This window comes from Uloborus diversus, chromosome 8 (genome assembly GCF_026930045.1).
Source record: "Uloborus diversus isolate 005 chromosome 8, Udiv.v.3.1, whole genome shotgun sequence".
NCBI lineage: Eukaryota > Metazoa > Arthropoda > Arachnida > Araneae > Uloboridae > Uloborus > Uloborus diversus.
This window is the reverse complement of record NC_072738.1, coordinates 74,904,417-74,927,853: the sequence shown is the minus strand read 5'-3', so window position 1 is coordinate 74,927,853 and position 23,437 is coordinate 74,904,417.

Here is a 23,437-nt window from a genome sequence, read left to right as displayed (position 1 = left end):
CTTAAAAATAACCTTCACAATACTTCCTGAGTTTCAAGAATAACCTAGATAGATTTGGAATAAAATTTTCAAAATATCAGCCTTCTCTATGTTCAGTTTCGTAACATTGACTATACTTTCGTAATAATTGTTTCTATTTAAGATATTCTCATAAGCTCATTTCCAACTTGATTTATTGTTGTGAAATAAATTCTTTCAATTCTGTTGCAACTCTTCCTTGTTGGTAAGATTATCACTGGACTGCTTCAAAGTTGCATGAATTTCCACTTACTGTATGCCTTCAACTTAAATAGAATCCATTAAAGTATTAACTTTTAAGTACCTTAATGGCTTATAGTTTGAGAATACTTCAATCATCTAAAATGATGATATTCATTTACTCAATAGCTGTACTTCTAGAGTTGTGGATTTGTCAGGATATAAATAACTGACTTCTCAGAAGTATTTTGAAATGTTTGTAGGCAGGTCAGATTACTGCTGCATTGTGGAAAAGTATTTTATAAATTCATCAAAGGAATCGCATTATGAATGCAACCAGTTGAAATAGCATTTTTATTATCTGTGTTTTATATTATCTCGTAGTATACATGTTTATTTTTAGTATCTTCTTTGAAATGGTTGCACAATTTGCTGATGTTACTTATCTAAGATGAAACTAGTTTAATTGTATTTTATTTGAAGCGTAGTAATCGAAAGTCTTGTGAACTTTTTTTTGACTAAATTGTTGCAATGACATTGAATGTTTAGATCATGCACTTACGTTATTGTATTTGATTTTATTTTTTCGTATCGTGTTTTCTTTCCTTATAAGTAAATTGACTCGCATTTTGTTTCATTTTCATAATTTAACTGCTTGTTTTCTTTGTCAGTAGAATAAGGTTATATTGTTTCGTTCGATTTATTATTTATGTATTTAATATGATTTAGAATGTTAGATAGAAATTTTAATTACAAGAACTTCAAAAATAGGTTTGAATGACCAATGAATGAACACTTAAGTGCAATTTCGTTTTAAAAATTTCATAGTGTCGTGTAAACTCGTCTACGTGACAAATGACAGTAAAAATATTTTTAATTATTTATGTAATTTTTTGATCCACTATTTTAAATCCAAGGACTCATCGGGGGGTTGGTCCCAACAGTATTTTAAAAACTAAGATTGCCACCATCGTTGAATCCAAGGGCTCTTCTTGGGTTGGTCCTGATAGTCTTTTAAAAATACTTTAAGATTGCTATTATTATTAAATCCAAGGGCTCCTAAGGGGGGTGGTTCCAACAGTCTTTAAATAATAAAATTGCCACCCTTGTTAAATCAAAGGCTCTTCGGGGAGTATATCCCAATAGTCTTTAAAATGTACTACAATAAGATAGCTATCATTGTTAAAAGCAAGGACTCTTCGGAGGTTTTGACCCCCCCCCCCTTTCGCTCGGTCCCTCTCGAAGCACCCCTTCAAAGAAGGTGAACAAAATCACGTATAGACAAGTATTTACCGAATCTTCAGTAGGTGTAAAGTATTTTCAAACTCAAACGCATTTGAATTTTTTCCCACGACAATAACAACTCTTCACCTGAATCGGAAACGAAGATAGACCACAGACTCGATTCCCATCATTCCTCTGACATTAAGGAATGATGTGCCAGCTCAGCTAAGTTGGGTGCTAACGTCAGCCAGATGCAAGTTATTTACCGACCCAGGTACAATAAAAGTTTTATCTTCTCTCTTGCTATTCCGCTGGCATGGGAAGCAACGGTGGTAATGGAAGATTTCGAGAGCTTTTGCTTTTTTTTTACTCGTTTTCTTCTTTAGGCTCGCGAATGATCTAATTAAATAAAGCAATTCGTGCTAAAGTCCACTGCTGCATTATTTACTCGCCTGTTTAACGCCGTAACGGTTTTCGAGCTTATGTGATGTTACCATGGTGATGCCTGTGCATAAGAAAAAGGCCAGGATGAAAGAATAATCAGAGTAATGAATTAATGATCCTTATTACTTTTCCGCCAATTATCTTCATTTATTTCAGTTTTATTTTTTCCGAAAACGTCTTAAACCATCTTAATTTTTAAATTTGAAGAAAAGAGATTCACGTCACAAAGAATGTTTTTACATGCTACATTGAGCGTTAATTAAATTCAGTACCGAAGTAAATATTTCCAGACACGTTCGACATTTTTATCAATCCTTTGTAAGGTAACCAGACTCATAGATTTAATGCAGACATAAATTCCTATTTATTTCAAGTTTAGATAAATTTTTCTCATGCTGATAAGAAAATGAAAATGTTTGACTTTAAAAGATACTTATATGGTGAAAATACATAATACTTTTAATTAAATATACGTTCGAAGTAGAAAGTATTTTTTAAACGACAAGGTGCTGTTGAAATTTGTATGAAATTGATGAAAAAGTAGATTTTTTTATGTTCGCATTTATTTTAGTGTTGATGTAGAAAACAAATATAGTGTAAAAAAATATCTACATCATGCAGCTACACTCACTGGCCAATGAATTAGAAACTAAAGATCAAAATTTTATTAGACCACCTTTTGCACGGATAACTGCTGTGATTTATTTGAGCAGATTCTACAAGCTTCTTGAGTGCATTTATATCCAGAGAATACCATGCATTGGCTGTGCAGTTTTTTAGATCTTGTAAATTAGATGGAAGAGGATAGTGCTGTCGGTGTGCGTCGTTTCACCACACCCCACACATTTTTTATGGGGTTAAGATCCGGGCTATGCGGTGACCAGGGAAGGCGTTGGAAGCCATCAGACTGATCCTCAGCGGAACAATTTTCAACACTTCTGGCACTATGTATAGTTGCATTATCGTCCATGAAGTATCCGTTGCCATCAGTATGAAAATGCAACATAACAGGGTGCACTTGATCTGCCAGTATATCTAGGTACCGCTTGGATGTTTGTTTAAACTCGACGAGCACCAGGCCACTTCAATATCAGCAGAACATGCTACATATCGTGATGTTCACTACAGACCCTTGAACAGGATTCTAATTCATTGGCCAGTGAGTGTATATGTATATACCATGCTCTTTTTTTTTTTTTTTTTTTGAGAAATCTATTGCCAGTTAATAATGATTTTTATATAATTTTACAGTAAATCTTTCAATTAAACAATTTATAGGTCACAAATTATAACAACGAACAAAAGCTCTTTTTAAAACAGATTTCATGGGCTGAACTGTAGAGCTATTTGTTTTATCTAAGTTATTTTTTCTCCTAAAACAATAAGATCATTTTCAACTGATATATACCATTTATCAAGACTGCATTAATCAACCCGACGAAGAAAATGAAGCATCCAGTTGTCCTTTTTCCCCAGAAATATAATTGCCTTTCCTATTCTGAACCCATCATGGTTGTGGGCATTATCTCTCCACGACACATACCTCAACAGAGAAGAAAGTGGTGAAAAATAAAAATGGCAAGATAACGGATGTTGCTATCGAAAGCAGTGGCAAACCAAATATTTGTTATGACAGCATAATCTCGTCGAAAACTTTTAGCGTCAAATTAATAACAAAAGAAAGAAAATCCAAGATCATGCTCCCATTCCAAACCGCCATTGTTCGATTTTGATGCTTTACTTGATTAATTACGTTTTAGAACAAGATAGATTTTAATTTTGTTTACTGGTTTCGTTCTTTTTCCCCCCATTCCACACGAAGTTTCTTTAAGATTATATACAATTTTCATATCAATAATCTGTATGCTTGATTGACTTCTCCTTGGAGGATATTGATGAGCGATTTGGTCTATTTTTTTGATAAAATGATCATTCATTGAAGAAATCTAAATTATGCATTTTATTATTATTTTTTTAAAGTTTTTATCAGTATATACACGTTAACTATGAGCATCTTTCAAATTTACATGTTCAGAAGATAATTTATTTTACATAATAATATTTTAGAATGTTAAAAATATAGAGATATAATAAATTAGCAACCATTTTAGTGTTACTGCCATTGATAGTGCTAATGAATGCAGAGAATGCTTTGTGAAGACAGATAAGCTATTTAACATTTAAATGTATGCATTGTGTCCCCTTTTCAAATTTTCTTCTATTCATATTTGCATGTATACGTCCAGAGGCGGATATAAAAAAAACATTTTAGGGGAGATCATACGAAGATCGCCCCCCTCCCCCTGAACAAACCTATGGTTATTAGGCACGAACAATTTCTAAAACTGCTTGGGTGTCAATAAAAAGCACCAAATCGGACAGGAATAAGGCACCTTTTTAGGTGCCTTAAATTAAAAATTAATTTCATAAACAATGTGACAAAGAATTAGTTCAAGTATTCATTTTAAAAATTATTGATAAATTGAAACGATACGGTAATTGATTATATATCGTGCGTAAAGCGTTTGAACACAATGTGAATGGATTCGACGGTTTAGGTGGGGGGGGGGCATGACTCCCATAACCCTTCCCTTGTATCCACCACTGTATACGTCTGTATTTCAATAAAGATAGATGTTAACTATGGGCTGACGTGTAATACGAAACTTATTTACTTGAAAAAGTTCTTTATAGCAGTTTTTAAGAACTTGGTTTCAACAAATACAAATTCATTTTCAACTACTAGGAATAGCAATAAATAAATACCTTTGTGCCGAGGAATAACAGGAAATATCCAACGTTGTGGAACTCTTTGAAGGAATCATGCAATACATTTCGACTTTGAGTTCCATCTTGTCTTGTTTTCTTTTGTTAATTGCTTATTTTGATATTTAAGCTGTCCCAGTCCATTTTTATTGCTTTTACTTGGTGTCTTTTAGGGTGGTTCAAAAAAACTTTTTTTTCAGCTAGAGTCCAGGACACCCCCTTTTTTTTTTTTTTTTTTTTTTTTTTTTTTTTTTTTTACACTTGCTAACGGTATTATGGTGTAAAAGTTTTAGCTTCTTATCCAAATTTTAAGACGGTGCTCACAGCCCCCTCAATTTAACATTAGCCGTACCATAAAAAATGCTACAAATTGAAAAATATTTAATTTCCCCAACTGTTTTTTTTTTGTAAATAATTGTTTTATTGCAACGTATATGCATATTTCTAGAGTATATTATAATATGTAGCATTGTTTTTTCAGTTCGCAATATTTTTCAACTTCCATCCACATACTATTGAAGTTTGGGGGAGGGGGTTGAGCACCTTCTTTCATTTGAAATAGGATGCTAAAACTCTTCCATTATACTGCTATTCGCAAGTCCAAAAACATGGAGGGGTGTCGTGGTATATAGGATGAAACTTTTTTTACGTGTATTTTTTAACCACCCTAGTGTCTTTACATCTAGAAGTTCACACCTTTGAATTGACAAAGGGGGGTTCCTTGAAACCCCGAAATACGTGTGTTCTGTAATATGTGTATTTGTGTTGAACAATGTTGGATATTTCCTGTTAAACTAGAAATAGGATTTTAAAAGAGCATTTTATATGTAACAATTCAATAGAGCAGTAAAATAACGCATAAATTGAATTAAATTTAGAAATACTTCAAAATTTACATGCAGTCCTGATAACAATAATTATTACGGGCGCATAATTATTACGAATGTATTATGATCTAAATTCATTTTTGCGGTCATCATAAATATAATTTGAAATAATTAAAAGCTTATTTTCGGGTTCGGAAACACTGATTTAAAATTCCCTTATTTGCGTTGTGTATTGCGTACGCTTTAAAAAACCACGGGTTACTCAAGTTGTTTTTCCCATATATTTAAACTAAAAACATAAAACATTTTTTTCTTCCTTTTTTACGTAACGTTTTTTTCTCGCCGGACACTTAGTGCAAACTCAATTCTGATCTGCAAAAAACGACCTGTTTCCCGGATGAAGAACCATCTTCCCGGATTCATTAACTTCAAACTGGTGAACCAAAAAGCTAATTAGTTTCATGGCGATTTCCTTTTTTTTTCTTTCCAACAGATAACTTTCGCATTTTCCAGAATTTCTAAATTTTTAAAATTTACATGTAAGGCAAGATTGCATATAAAACTAAAACTACTTTGAAAAACCTCGTTCTAATTTGATTTTTTAAGGAGTTTTTTCCACTCAAAGCTAAGAGTTACGTAATTATTTTATGAGTTCTTTTCAAGTTTAACTAAAGTTAGTGCCAAACCATTCCATAGGTATTTTCCCTAGCACGCTGTGGCTCTCTTAAAACATTATTCACTAAAACAAAATATTTCTACATAAATGTTTTTTTTTCCTAGATTCAAACTATCAAGTTTGCGAGTGAATGAATTGCTTAAAGCAGCCCTTTTTGTAACAAAAGAAATTTGCATGTATGTTTACGAGGTCCGGGACACAAAAAACCTCTTTTTTTTGAGCAATCACGATTGCTAATTGTTTTCACTTGACCGTCCTTGATGTTTGGTTCCTTTTGGGAATAATGTGAGGAACTAATAACTACAATTTTTCTTTTTGCTAAACATTAAAAAAAAAAAAGAGTTTATACTATAGGCGCAATATGTTGTGCTTGTCATCAGGAAGACTTTTTTGCTCTATCCTTAGGAAAAAATTGAGGAACTAATAACCAGAATAGTTGTTTTTGTTAAATATTTTCAATAAAAAATAGTTCATGATACATTTTACTATACCACAATCAGTTGTGCTTGTCATTAGGAGAAATTGGGCCTTCTATCCTTGGGAACAGTGTGAGAAACTAATAACAATAAAACTATTAAAAGTAACAAACTAATATCCTGTTTGTTTGAAGTTTGTATATTCAGAAAAAAGGTTTATGATATATCTTGTTATAACTACAATCTGATGTGCTTGTCTTTAGAAAGAATTTTGTGTTCGATTCCTGGGAACAGTGAGGAACTAATAAACAGAATAGTCTTGTTTGTTTAACATTTTACCCCCCCCCCCCCGCCCCCCCCCCCCCAAAAAAAAAATTTCTGCTATGTCTGGTTATAACCACAATCGGCTGTGTTTATCGACAGGAAAAACTTTGTTGGCAATCCCTGGGTAAAATGAGGAACTAATAATCAGAATAGTCTTGTTTGTTTAATATTTTTATCCCCCCAAAATAGTTTATGCTAAGCCTTGTTATAACCACAATCTGCTGTGTTTGTCGTCAGGAAGAAGTTTGTGTTCGATCTCTGAAAATAATGAGGAACTAATAACCAGAATACTCCTGTTTGTTTAATATTTTTATCCCCCCCCCCCATCAAAAAAAATAGTTTATGCTATGTCTTGTTATAACCACAATCGGCTCTGTTTGTCGCCCGGAAGAATTTTGTGTTCGATCCCTGGGCACAGTGTGAAGAACTAGGGCCAGGGCGCTCCCCATTAACGGGGAACTGGGGAGGCGACTCACGTCTTCTTCGATTCCCGCTCGTGCGTCCACAACCAAGTCATCCAGAGCATTTCAATTACTCTTAAATCCCGACCAAACTTCCACTAGCACAGCGATTTTTCCCGGCATTTTTTCTCTCTTCTTTTTTCCCATTTTCTAAGGGAAAAAGGCTGGAAAAATCAGATAGCCTATCGTTCTCTCATTTTCTCTTCGAAATCCAATCACGGTACAGAGAACAAAGGAGAAGGAAATATTTTTTTCTTCCTTTCACTTTTAATTTTATTTGGAGGGACTTTTTTTTTTATTTTTCGACCTCTCAAATTGTCATGTCAAAGCAACGGCGTTAGATGTGAATATGATTGTGCGGGTCCTTTTTTTTTAGATCTCGTAAACGATTTATAAGTTTTAAGGTACTGTTCTGCCGTTTGAAGGTAAAGCGCAGTAATTGCAGAAATGAGTTTTAGAGATATTTGAAGAAAGGTGTTTCGGATTCCCCACTAACAATAGGGAAATGTTGCAATTTGATTTTTTTTCGTGCTTTATTTTTATGGAAAATAAAATAAGTATAATAAGGTACTTGTATAATAAGGAAAAAATTCAAAATTTGCAGATATTGCGCTTTACCTTCCCACAGCGGTATTAGCATTGAAATAAGTCATTAGACATTCCAAAACTAGTATAATTTAAATTCTAACAGTTTTTAATTAGAAGTAAGATAAAAGCATTACTTACTCAGTCTTATGGCAGGTTTTAGGCTTTATACACACAGGATATTTGTAGTTATTTTATATGGCTGTGTGTGTCAGTGTAGTGTTTTTTATAATAATTATATTCGGACAACACAAGTTTATAACCTTTTCACATTGTTTCGTTTATTTATTTATTCATTTCAATATTCATCCTTATCAGAAGATGTTTTGCTGTATTGTTTTACTGATGTTTGCAAAGAAAAAAAAAGTGTATTTATGTTTCAAAAGTAAACTTTTAAATCCTAAAAAGAGAAAGGAGCCCTATTCTTTCATTAAGGGCATTAAACAATGCTTTTTGTAAATGTTGTTCCATCTTCGACAGTGTAGGCAGCAATTTTATTTATTTTGCCTGCTCTATAGTGTCAAAGGCGATACACGTTTATAATTCATTTATCATCTTTACCGTAATAAGTATGCTTATTACGATTTTTTTAGGAAAATAAAAACTGAATTTTATTTTCGTTGTTGAAATCTTTATTCCCATCTTTTCAATAAATTTGGAGACTCAGATAATTTTATAATGTAAATAATTACCTTTTACACGTTTTTTTGTTTTTGCCTCAACAGAAACATATTGGTTTCTATTGCCTGAGTAGGAAAGAAAAAATGAGTTTCCATCAAGTCAATAAATTTGAAACTCAGAGACAGACTAGTGTCAGTCCAATTATTGCTCCTTTGCAGGAGAGCGAAGAAACTTTTGTCTGCTGCATACAAAGGATGGGGCTCTTCGCGCTCTTTTATGCTGGTAATTAGTTAAAAAGGATTTTTTTAAAGCTTTTTGCAGAATTACGTTATCATGACTCGATGAGGAATTATATTATACATATAAAACATTAATAACCTGAAAGTAGCCATTTTTGAATATGCATTAGTCTGCTTCTGAGTTACAGAAATTAAGAAACCTTCTATAAATGCTTTTGAAAACTGCGTGATTGAGTTCAGAGCCGCAGAGAGTCAAGGCGGGCCCCTTGTTAGTTTTTTCACCGGCCCCTCCCGCGCCCCAAAAAAGAGAAAAAAGGGGAAAAAAAAGAAAAGGGGGAAAAGAAGAGAAAAGGGGGAAGAAGAAAAAGGGGGTTATAAAAGAAAAAAAAAAGTAAAACAAAAAGTTGGGAAGGGGGGAATCAAAATTGCTTACTAGAAAGTAATTAACTCTATTTTAAGTGCCACAACAGTAAATACCAAAACAGTAAATTTTACTTCATCTTTACGTTTTCCCTAATTCGGAGTTTTCCCACTTTTTCTTTCTTCGTTTCATTTTTTTTTCTCTCATTTTCTTTTCTTCCTTTCTTTTTTTGCGTCAGACTCGGCGTCCCCCCCTCATCGGCGTCCCCCCCTCAAGCCCGGGCCCCCAGTTTCTGACTAGGCTGACATGGTCTCTCGTCGGGCCTGATTGAGTTAACATAGAAAATGATTTTAACTGAAAGCAAAACCTTATGAAAACAATTCAAACAACCGTAATAAGCATAAGCATATCATTTTATCTAAAATGTGTAATAAAAGAAAAAAATGAATACTAATAATATTTGAATTTTCTTGAAGGTTGTTTGTGTTACTTAAAAGAGTAAATATTAATTGTTGATTGATACCCAGCCATTCTTTTCTTAAACACACACGTAGGTTCACTAAATTTTGAGAACTTAATAAAAACTCAAATTATTAAGTGCTTGTTTCTTTTGTGTTTCTTAAATCCATCTTCAAAATTTTAATTTCTTTATCAGATGTACTAAAGGTTAACTGTCCAGCTGAATCTTTTTAAACAGTAACGTTACCAAGAAAAAAAAATCACACAAATGCATTCTTGAGTCTCTGTAGCCGGAAATAAGGTGAGTGCACATGTGCACAATGTGTAAAAATAAGAATTTACGTAAATCTTGAAAGCAGTAATTATATTTACATGAAATCTTTTCACTTTACATAGAAATAAGCTTCAGCTCAAGCATAACTCAAGCTTCAAAATTCTATAGAAAGATGTGCAAAAAAAAATCCCACAAATGCATTTTTGAGTCTTTGAAGCCGAAATTCAAGTGAGTGCACATGTGCACAATGTGTAAAAATAAGAATTGACTTAAATCTTGTAAGCAGTAATTATATCTACATGAAGTCTTTTAACGTTACATAGAAATGAGCTCTTACGTAAACTTCACAATTCTATAGATACTCACCACTTGTGATAAAAATACTTCTTAATTTTCCAAAGTTCTTTTTAAGTAAGCATGCACATATTTTTTGAAAAATCTTGAAAATATATTATATTTCCTCATGTGTTTCGAATCCAATTTAAACTAAGTTGGATATTCTTACAATAAATCTCTCTTTATCCAACTATAACAATAGCCAATTACAGTGGGATATCTTCGACCGAATATTTATGAAAGCTCTTTTATACCAGCTTTAAGTAAAATTAATGCAAAAAATTTAACTTCTAAACGAAAATAACGTTAGAGAAGAACAGAAAAAAAAAGAAAACATTTCCATGGAAATGACAAAAATAAACTGAGCAAAAAATTTTAAAATATGAAGAAAAAAACCTCTGGAAGTACAAATTTTCGAGTCTCTTCGTCTAATTGTATTCCACTCCTGGCATTTGCTTTAATTAACGCATAAGAACCCAGCGTAGTCCTCCAGCTTTTGTCGCAAAGACCACCGCTGATATTGCTCTAAATATATGCGAAAGCCTTGCAGGCATTTATATGCAAATTCTCAATATGTCGCCACTCTTTGGTGGAGAAGGGCGAAGAAAATTTTCCTTAAGTTTCGGCTTAAAAGATTAGCAAGCTACTGTCTGAGGATACATCAAAATATTTATCAGACTTTCATAATAGCTGTTGTGAAAAATCGCCATTTCTCCGCCTGAATGGAGGGTTCGCGAAGGAGGTTTTAAAAGGATTTCGTACCGTTAATTTTAGTCAAAAGAATACGTGTTCCGCAGCTACTGCCTTAATCTCTTTAAGTACTGAATTGGTGAATGCGTCCAATCAATTTGTTTTATATCTTCCATCTTTTTATTTAGGCGCGAATTAAAAGCAGTTTTTGATTTTCTCCACTTAACTTGTGGCTCTTTGATCAGAAGTTCCATTATATCTCCTTAAACTATTAATCAAGAGTTATGACAACACTTGAGCTGCGTGCTTACAAATTATGGCTAATATTCTTATGCAAATTGATAGCAGTGATAGTTAATTTTTTTTTCTCCTTTTGAAGATTTATTGACCATAATGCTGCTGAAATTATAGACATTAAATGGAACTGACAGTTTAATACTTGTTTGTCCTTTTGTAGTTTATCTCACGCAGGGAAGCTATAAAGCATTGCATTCATTCCGATTCAAACTGTCCTCCGAAAGATAAATAATATATATTGCATTCTTTTGGTAATTTAATTTTTACTGTTGCTTTCAGTATTGGCATGCAAAAAATTATTTATCATTTTAATTGCTTCAAAGGTGTTTTTTAAAGAAAAATAATATCGTACACAATATTTCAACTGCAGAATATTTTGTTATCGCAGAGTTCCTTAGCTTTTTTATTCTGCAATTAGGAAATTGAAACTTCTTAGATTAAAACCATATGAACATCGCTTTGTTTGATTATTCATGTATTTGTCAGTTTGCAAGACCAAAACCTTCTTCTGCATCGTTTTTGCAACGAAAGTGCTAAATGCTGTTATTCGTATTTATCCCCTGAAGAAATAGTGAATCTTAGAAGTTGTTGTCTCAAAATAACGTATTGATTAAAAGCGTCAACATTTCTCATCATTAAAAAAAATAGCTATACTTTTATTTATGCCTATTTTGTAAAATATTTGTATTAAGAAAAAAAATACTTAAAAGCTTTGTTCGAATTTTAGCGAGACATACATTGATTTTTTTTCTGGTTGATTGATCACAGTACAGATTTATAACAAAAAACTTGCGAAACCTATGTTAGGTATGTTGTTTTCTGTGTTTCTCAAGCAATAAATTTTAACCGAAAATCTAAGCTAAACTGTTTGTGTGGGGGACATTGGGTTTTAGCTCAAAATCATGAGACACATTAAAATTGTTTGGTGGTTTGTTAAGCGGTGTCACAATTTCTAGGTGGTGTTTCAGTGGTGATATTTCAGTTTTTCTGGCTTTTAACCCAAAAAGATTAGATATGTAAAACTGGCAGCGTTTGGTACGTTAATGTGAAATATTTAAGTCCTATTGAATATAAAGACTGTATATTCTTTTATGAAGAATGTATATTAAACAATGTGTAGAACATATTTGATGTATGCAATAAAACTACATTCCTTACGTCTGATTTTAAGACTTTTTGGACTTTAAGACAATGGATACTCGTGTTATTTTCACAGTTCTTTTCACTTAAAACCCATTAGTTCCTCACAGTATGAATACTTACTCAGAATCCACACTACCAGCGATATTTTTTACCAACAGTTTATTATTCCACTGCAACAGTAATTACTTGTTGCCACCAGCACAATCAGCAGGGAAATTAATTTTGAGGGATTTCAAAGAAATAATAAAAAATAAATATTTGAAGGAGTAACACTTCTGAGTGTTTTCTAATACTACTTGTTCCTTATTTTTAAAAATTCTTTACCTTAAACTTCTTATTTAATTCTATTTTTTAATACTTCAAATATTACGTTCAACTTCTCAACAGTAATCCGATTTAAATAAATGTGTTTTCTACTTAACTCTTTACTCAAAAATCTTTGCAATAAGCCTTTAGTTTGTTTTTATTTCGTTAAATTTATTCCTTACTCTTCCCTGGAGACTGATCAAAATACCAGTAGTTCGCTCAATCTGATTACAAACGATTTTCTATTCAGCAGAGATTCAACTCCTTCGTTAAAATTAATCTCAGATTTAGGAGGCGCTTTGATAAAATCTCTTTCCATTTTATAATTGATATGGAGTGCAAAAAGCTTAAAGTGGGCTACTTTTTGTTATCTTTTGGCATTAACTTTTTTTAAGTTCAAAGATGAAATAGAGAAAAGTTTAGGTATATATTTATTCTGTTTAAGTTTTAAAATCTCCCAAATATTAAACCTATTTCACTTCATCAGTAAGCCATTGAAGATGTAAATATGACTAGCGTATGTTCAAAAATGCATAAAAATAGTTGTATGGGTATTTTATTTATTAATTATTATTAATATTATTATTTATTATGATTATTATTATCTGTTATAATCATTATTTATTATGATTATTATTATTTATCATTAATCTTATTATTATTTTTATTATTATTATTTATTATAATCCTTCTTATTATTATTTTATAATTTTTATTATTTATTATTATTATTATTATTTATTACTATTATTAATAACAACTATTATTATTATTATTATTAGTAGTAGTAGTAGTAGTAATAATGATAATAATTATTATTTATTATTATTATTATTATTATTTATTATTATTATTTATTACCATTATTTATTATTATTATTACTATTACTACTATTATTATAGAAATTTTAACCTACATGCATGGTTAATGGTAAAAGCAATTTATCTTTTATATCCGTCTGAGAATGCATAACTTCATTGGTCTTCTGTTTTCCTTCTTTTTATTCTCTCTCTCTCCCTCTCTGTTTCTCCCTGTACTTTCGTCACTGCACCTGCACACATTTGTGCTATTTTCGCTAACTACTTTTTTCCTTTACTGTTAGGCTGGATTTATATACAATGACATTTATTTAAGAGTGTTGTCAATTATAGGATATTGATTTAAAACTGATCTGATTAGGTTCTGAAAATCTTTATATTTTCAAAATATGAGATCCTAAAAGATTATAGAACAGTAAAATAAATTTTCAAACGAAGATGTTTTTTTTTAATTTACAATGACGTTATAATTTCCAAAAAAAATATTAGAAACCAAAACCAAACAGCGTTGCCTAACATCATATTATAAAGAAAAAAATGTATTAGCGTTTTACTTTCAAACAGTTTTAATTTCAAACATCCCACTTTCAAAGTTGATAAAAATTCCAACAAAAATTCAAGTTTTTGAAGTAGTTTACCTCTTGATTATCAAAAGTGCATTTTTAAGTTTATTTCTGTAACATTGTTTTAAGTTTTCCTGCTCATTTACATTCGTTTTAATGTTTCTAGGTGTCAAAAAACGGATCTGATCTCATGGGATTGCCAAATAATAACACAGGTATGTCTTACAGCATTTTTTTCTGAACTCTTAAATGAATTTGAAGAAAAACTCAAAGTCATTGTACCTATAATTAATGACATGCTAAATCAGTGTTAAACTTAAAAATGCACTTGGTGTATTCGTTTGACAAACTTGATATGTTAAAATCACATGTGTCAAAATAAAAGGTACTTCTGTTCTAATAACATTTTTTTTAATGAAATATAAATATGTACTATTTTAGTAGAATTAGTCTACAAATATACTGCTGTTTAAAGAAAGTTAAAAACTTATATTGGTCATTTAGTAACACTTTAGCCGACAATTTATCTACTTTTAATTCCGACACTCATATTTAATTAGTTATTACATCTATGGTCATAAAACTGAAGACAAAAGTATTGCATAGCTATTCATAATTAAGAAAAAATAATTATTAAAACCATTTAAATAAATTCGTAACCTGGTTCAAGGCACTGAGAGTAATTTTGAGCTATGTCCGAAATGTGCTGCAAAATAAAATTAATTTAATCAAAGTAGTGCAACTTTAAACCGGAAAAATGAAATTTCTGAACATTTTAAATCTTTTCCATTTGTATCACATTGCAGGAGTTTTATCATTTGCTGCGTTGTTTAGAGTATTGCAATTTAAGATAGAAGACTTCAGCAACTTCAATTAAGCACTCAAGTGTAGCTTCCAAACAGTAACTAAAGAATCATTGGATTAACCAATAAGTTGGATTTTCCAACCTATTTTCTAAAAGAAAAGTGGAAAACTGATACTATAACATTCCATAGAGAATGAAGCATTGGACCTACTTCAGTTTCTTTTGAAGGCAAATATTCTAAAGAATATAAAGTGATGCAAAGTTACCTTAAATTAATGTATTTTCAGTTAGTAAAATTCATAAAATTTCTTTAAAGAACAAAATTCGGCATTTATATGGATAGTTTTATTTTTATTCCCTAAAGAAGAATATTTGTTAAAATTTCGCAACAATGGTGGTTTTTTTTAAATATTTATTATTATTATTATTCACGTGTTTTCCCCCAACTGTTTGATCTTCTTCATTTTCTTTAATTTTGTCATAACATGCAATTATTTGACAGTAATTGCGAAACAAATATTTTCTTTCCTTTCAAAACAATCAATAATAAACATTTTCTCATATCTTTTTATAACAAATGAGCTCTGACAAAAGACTTATTTTTGAAAAAACACAATGCTTCTGTTTCGAAAACATCTCGAGCAAAGCAATTACCGCATTGAATCCACAAATCCTTCAAAAACATAATTCAAAAATCGCTTTTAATAATTGCTCGCCGAAATTCTTTATCCTTAATGACAATTTGCTAAGACAAATTATTTTATTTCGTTGAAGAAAGATTTAAACTGCCAGAAGGAGGAAAAAAAGAGCGACTGAAAAACTTGGACCAAACTATTACAGATTTAAGACGAAATGAAATCATCCGCAAGATAACAAAATCGGACATAAAAATGCCCGATACCTCTCCCCCCCCCCCCCTTCTTCGCGCGTACACACGCACTAACTTCATCCAATTTTATTTCCGCGAGCCAACCAGCCACTGACAAGTCACAGAAGCGAGCAGGCGAAAATAAAATGAATAAAAAAAAAATACAATAAAAGGAGGAAAGCCTCCATCATTTTTCAAATAAAGAGGAGTAGAGGGGAGCAGAAAGGAGCCTTCATCCTTTTTGGAGAAACGTTGCAAGAAATTAAATGATCTGCCAATGTTTCGAGGTTCACGTTTCACACGCGAATCCCGCCAAATCCCCAAACTACAATTCTCAAGTTGAAAGCCTTTTTTTAGGGAAGGGTTGCCACATATGGGACGCATGCCAGTTAATGATAGCGCCAATATACTCGCCAATTTTCGCTCCCCTGCCATTATGATATTGAAGCCATATACAGGGCCTTTACTGTCTGAAAGTAAAACGTGTGAGAGGAAAATACTGTATTTTTATTGGTTCTTTTGAAGTTCAATGGCCAAACAATAAGTAATGCGGATAATGCAATGAGTACTTTCATTTACTTTTACGAGTAAGTTCTCGTACAATACGAACAACTTGTTTTATGAAATGAATGATAGATACATTACAAACTATACTTACTGATATCAGACAAGTGCTCTTTTTTTTCAATAGTTAGTTGCATTTAAAACCAGCAATGTTCTTTTCCTTTCAAGAATTTCAACTAAATGCTGTTAATCATGTTTTAAATAACCACTCAAAATATTAATAAATAGCTGCTGCGTGAGAAAAATGATGTCTTGATTTTAATTTAATAATTTAGGGTATATTTCCAGCAGTTAGAAATTAAAATTTTATTCCTTTGCTTGAATAATCAAATACAATAAGGATACCGTAACCGCTTCACTTCATGTCTCTCCGTTATGGTTGTAAAACATATACCGGAGATCGTTCGTACTCCTGTTGTTTGTTTTTGTCCTTTTTTTTCGTATTTTATTTATCTATTTATTTATTTTAAGTGCTAATAATTTTCACCATAAAAGTAAAGTTTTACACGTGGTTGTTCATTGAAAAAGTTTTACGTTTCAGTTTTACATTTTCATTTTACATTTTTAATACAAAAACTAAATTTCAAAGTAGAATTTTTGAAAGAAAAAAGCCCCGCTGTTTTTGTTTATATGTTATTCATTTTCTAATAATATTTACGAGATTACTTGTGCTGTAGAAAATATCTTCCTATCACGTTAACATATTGCGCTACATTTAATATTTCGGAGCATCTTAGGGTCAACTATCTTCATGGGAGAGTTCAGGTCACTATAAGTAGTACACTCAATAAAAAGGAATCTAAACCACATCGCCCACTCAGTACACAGCTAATTGTTTAATCCAATAATTCTGAAGTTACAGCTGGGAAGCTGCTCTTCGATACTGAATTGAAGTTATGTACAGTATCTTTATGAAATGTAATAAATGGAATAAATCTGGTGATACTATGAAATGAAAACAAATAGTTTTTAAGCACGTATAGAATTTTGTTTTTCTGGATAAAGTTTTTATATTTTATTTAAATATATTTTATGTCACATTTCTCGCATGATCCAAGTTACTTGAAGTGGCGGGGCAACTTTGAACTAGGTTAATAATTTATTTTATTTGGTTTTCATAATTACAATATCTTAATTTTGAATAAACGTACAATGCTGTAAGCGCTTGACTTACGACTATAATTTTACGACCATAATTGAAATAACAATTATAAAATATGAGAGGAGTAGCTAGAAATAGTAAAATTGTGGATCAAACTCATCCTAAATGGCTATTGGTAACTAATAATAGAAACTTCTGCCTATATGAAGATTAAATAATGTCTATAAAAATGACTTAGAGACGCAAGACTTAATCCTAAATATGAATCCACACGAAAACCTTGATTTCTTTAGAGATTTCTCCACGTCTCAACTAAATTTCCAAATGGCAGGATCTTGTCAAAATTTCGGCCGTGAACAATTAATTGTATTCATGCGCCTGACCAAATTTAATCTGTTAACAAATATAATTGAAAATAATTTGAGGAGCATTCAGAAGTGTGTTGGAAATGTCCAATAAATTCCATCTCCTGGGTAATTTTCCCTAAACAGTAACTCAGTTTAGTTTGCAATCAATGAAAACGTAACGCTAAGGATGAGAAGAAATTTCATCCTGTGTATCAATTTTCCTCGTCTTCGTTAATGGTTGATTTTAATTAACGCGTACCAAAAGCCAAGTTCATTAAAGTCTGAAGGAACGCAGAAATATGAACAGCTTTCATTATTGCTTGTTGCATTAAATAATAATACTGCTGTGTGTGATGGCGTTTATTGTTATTTCAAAATTTATCACCAAGTCGTGTCACATTTTACGGTAAAAAAAGGTTTCTAATCCAATAAAAAGATAACGTTTTTCGGGAAGTTGCTTTTAAAAATGAGGCGCAAGTTTTAATTTAGTTGATTTCGTTTTATTTGGGGCATTTAAAATGATTGTAGTGTTCCTTTTAAAATAATGCTAACTTAATGGTGACCTTATAAGTATGATTGACTATATTTTTCTTCTTTTCCGTTTAAATAATTTTATATAATACAGAAAAAAAATCTTGATAATAATTGTCTTCGCAAGAAATAAATCTAAATGTTTTAAACTATACCCACAGTTTACTGTCTGCGAAAAAAAACTGTTCTTAATTACCACAACCGTCTCATAGAGCAAAGTAAGAGTCATGGTGTGCATACATTGTAAGAAAATCTAACCTTACGTTAAGTTTCATTTTAGGTATATATTTAACCTTTAACATTTTGTTAACTAATTACTGAACGGAAAGATAGGGAAACAATGTTTTATAACCAAAATTAATATGATTTATATAAATATTAGTGATTTATAATTACTGTTAGTTATGAATATCTAAATTCAATGAATAGTTCTAAAAATTTAAAGGGCACCAACATCTTACGATCTACAAATTTTCCAATCCAGTTTCTAAGAATGTGATACAGTGCGAAGTCAAAGTTACGGTTTGTATGTATTTCAAGAACATTTATTTTTGTATGCAGTTAAGTGATAACTGAATGCAAAGATGGAAGAAAACATTTTTTTTTTCAAATTTGATATGATTTCATTGAACATGATACACATTGCATTATATTTACTTTTGTAGTCTCAATTACAAGTTAATTTTCTTTTACTTTTTTTTTTTTTATCTTACAGTTTCTTGCATTGTTGCTCAAAATCGACCGTTTAAAGTAGGTGTAAGGTTTAAAACTTGGACCAATAATCTTTTATATACATTCTCAAAAACAATGCTACAGCTAATCACTTATGTACTTAATAAATAATTGAAAATTGCAACAAAAAAATCGAAAATTTGAAAAGAAAACACTTAAAGTATTATAGTAGAGAGATATTGTTAACAACTTTTGAGCATATATAATATTGTACGAAAAATAACTAAAATATCATTATCTTGTTTCCTGTAGAAAATACCCCTCCAGTTTCTGTATTTAGCAATTTATTTGAGCTAAATGTTATTAACTTGAGTTGAGATAGTGAGAAGCAATTGGATGTAAATGGCCTTTTTAGACTATTTAGCGAAACGCGTGGAAAATTCAGATCGTAGGTAGGCTTTCATGAGAAAGTTTCTCTAAAACGTACTGTATATCAACTCCTATCAAGGTTACAAGTAACATCCTCGTCCCAAAACAGAAGATAGTTTTTGCTCTATTAGTACATTTGTACATTTTGTAGAAAAGTCCAAATGTTTAATTTTGGTGCTTACTCAGGCCCTTCATTTAGGGGGATCAGGACGGGACAATTGGCCTTTTTCTCTCCCCCCCCCCCGGCTATAAGAAATTAATGTATTTAGATATAAGTGGACTTGGTTTTGGTTATTCTTCGGTATAACCTGCACTTTTTTAATCCTCTTGGAAAACGTTGAAATGATGGACTTGTACTTACTTCCCCTTGTTTTATATGCTTAATCAACTTTTAATTAGTGGTACCAAAATAAATCTTCTGAAAATGCCATTAACTTAATCAATAATTAACGACATTTCTTGTTTGCTTACACATTTTTAATTAATATGCGCGATGCTGTAAGGCTAATAAGTTTTCCTTTACGATATTTAGTTAACCCTACTTTTCACCGATATTTAAAATTTCTTCCCCCCTTAAATATATCGAAAGTTAAGGTTAAAATTGAAAAATAAGGGTGAAGGAAATTTCGCGTCATCGAAAAATAGGGGGTCTTGATATTTAGCACTACCAAAGTCATTCTATGTATTGGATGCATTTCCTCAAAATGTATTTCTAAAATAATAATTATGAATTTTAAACAAATGTACAGTAATTTAACCAGAACAAACGACACCATAAACATAGATATATACGAGTATATTTGTGTAAGCCTTGTACTATGTAAACACCACTGAAAAGTTAACATAAATCGTCAAGACTTGAAAAGAGACGGTTTAACTAATGAAATCCTCTTCTAGGCATTTTGCCAGCGGAGGAACGAAACCTCTTGATCTGTTTTCTCGTTTCTCATCGCTCACGAAATATATCTTCGCATATGCTATTCAAAAAGTATTTTCTTTTATTTCCTTTTATGACTTGCCTCAAAAGCAAAACTGGATTACCCGAAAGAATTGAAGCAGAAAGTTTTCACGCGAAAAACGACGAAATTCGTATTTGTTTAGATTGCTGGAGATCCTTTTTATTAGTTTATTGATTTTTTGTCAGGCCTTGATTTAAAAAGGCTTTCAAACAATCCTTTTGCCTAAGCAGTTTCTAGAACATTTCATAATTAGCTGAAGTCAATTGCTGCTTATGGTTTACAGGCAGAGTTGTTACAATGATAGATTATCAGACTAATAGGGAAAAACCGGCATTTAATTTTTCCGTTTTCGGCATATTTCTAAATACTTTGTAGCTTTCGGTATAAACATATTTTCCTCTTAGGCAAGCTCTAACGTTTTAATAGTTATATTTTAATGTGGTAATTAAGTATGGCACCTTAAATGTAATTTCAGCTGTATTTGTATCGGTGCAATGTTATTCATCAAAAATGGGACTTTCCAGAGTTTTACAACTAGACTAAAGTTTTGAACTTTTAAAAGTTTTTAAGAAGAAATTTCCGATTAAAAGTAATTGACAACATCAAATAATAATAAATGAAACTCATTTTTACACAGCTTTTCACATATTGTGTTCCTGAATCCAATCCTGAAAATATGAGTCTCAGTGTAATAATGGGTTGAGTTAAATATAAATTGTTTTTTTATGGCACGTTACAAACCCTAAGTTTATCTTTTTTTTCTTTCTTTCGCTTTTTTTTTACAGCTGAAGGGCTCAGGGCACGAATTTAGTATGCCACATAATGTGAATTTTCAGTAGGCCAGTTTCTAACCAATAAAAATATTTGTAGAATTTTTCAAAGGTATTATACATTTATATTCTGCAATACTAAAACCAGATGTGTTTTTATCCAAATGACATAACCCATTGTAATGTTGATTTCCATTTTAGTTTTGAGAAACAAAAATTTTGATCGAAAAGTCACTCCTTAAGGCTTCTTGCATTTCTGCCCCGAGCGCTTCAAGTTTAAGTTCCTTTCGATTAGGAGCTGGTAAAATTTGCCATAATTGTGTACTTTATGTAAATTAAATATTTATATTTGATATAATAATAATGAAGCTGAAAGAGTCTGTGTCTGGACGTCGGGATCACTGGAAATCTGAATCTCTGTTATGCGCACAGCGCCTCTACCGTTCGGCCAATTTTCATGAAATTTGGCACAAAATTAGTTGGTAGCATAGCGGTGAATACCTCAAAGAGATTTTTCGAAAATTCGATTTTGTGTTTTTTTATTCCAATTTTTAAGAACATTTTACCGAACGAATTATCGTATCATGGAAGATTAAATTATCTTAACATGGACGAGTAAATTATCATAACGTGGGCCCATAACATTGGCGGGAAAATTAACTTAACAAATTGGCCAGAAGTTCATCATTCATTAACATACAGGTGAACCAAATGAACTTTTAATTTTCTACTACGGGCAAAGCCGTGCGGGTACCACTAGTAGAAACATAAAAGGAAACATGAATTCGACTTATTCTTAAATGAGACAAAAGCAAAAAAAAAAGAATGAGGTATCAAAATATTATGCTTTTCTTAAGAGTCTAATATATATGTCTGCATTACTCTTATTTGAAGGCATGGTTTTAACTCTTCTTAAGAAGGATCAACTGCTGTGATTATTTCTTTAAAACTGATAAAGCACAAAGAATCAAACGGAAAAGTTAACCTCTCTTCCGACATGGGCTATTCGAAGTGCTGGGATTCCAGGTTGAAAATTCCTCCTCGCCGAAGAAGCTTTGTCTAAAATGTGAGGTGAGGGGGGAGGACTACCAAGATTGGAATCTTTTATTTGCTTTTTCCCTTTAAGATCGGATGTGAAAGAGGTGGGTTTTTCAATCCATCCCCACCCCCTCGGAAGACGACGGTAAAGTGAAGAGCAGAGCTTTATTTGGACCCATTAATTTTACACCGTTTGGACAAAACAGCTTTCTGTATCGGATTTCTTCCGTGGAAGGTTTTCGGATCTCTACTCATTTTGTTTTTCAGGCTTTTTTACTCAGCTTTTACCCTTTTTTATTTTTTTCTCCCTTCGAAGTTCTTTATCCTATGAGATTTGACTTCCCCTAGACGGATAAATTGAACTCAGGCGATGGAGCAAAAGGTACGAAGTGGAATTAATTTGAAAAGGAAATATCCGCCATCGGAACAAAAACCAGCCCTGTTGATTTAATTAAAGATGTTCCTCTCTTTCTTGAAGTAGCTGCCGAATGCAGTTTCATTTGGTTAAGTCTCTGAGCTCATTGTCAAGGCATATTTGACACTGTCGGAACAGCAGTGATCTAAGGTAGAGACCTGAATTTGCGAGGGTTTTTTTTTTTTTTTTTTTTTTTTTTGTTATTAAGTCCTTTTGGAGTAAAAGATAAGCTAGCCAGTTTAACTGGATACATTGTCACATTTTTGGTGTAGTATTTAGTACAGGTTTTCAGTTTCTAACAGTATAATGTGCTTAAAATGGTATTATTAGAAGCAGACTTATGTCGTTGATGCTCTGACTTTAAGATATTTTATATTAACGCTCTGGCTTAGTTCAATGAAAAATTGACATGGTTTGATTTTTCTCAATAACGCAGTCAGCAACATCTTATCTTCATAGCTATTTAAGAGACAGACAGTTCTCCAGCAAACCAGGATCAATTAAGGAACAAAACTAGGGCTGCCCTGAAAAAAATACATTTTAAGGAGTTATGGTGTATTGGACGTATTTGGTTCGCCTCGAAGTCTTGGATTTTATAGCTATATTTGGTGGATGATAACTGCCACGACGTTTGTTATCATTTACTACTTGCCATAAAAATAATACTATCCTTAAAGTCGCCAATGCGGAAATGGTACATTATTTGGAAATTAATTGTTGGCACAGCGTTCACCAAAAAATGAAACTATGAATGTTTGCAACGAAAAAAAGAAAACGGAATACCTAGCCAAAGCATAGTTCGTAATCTGTTTTTGCATATAACTGAGTGAATTAGCAAAAATTCGTCACGATTAAGTGACGCACACTTAAACTGTGAATGCAATTCATGCAAACATGATTCATAAAAA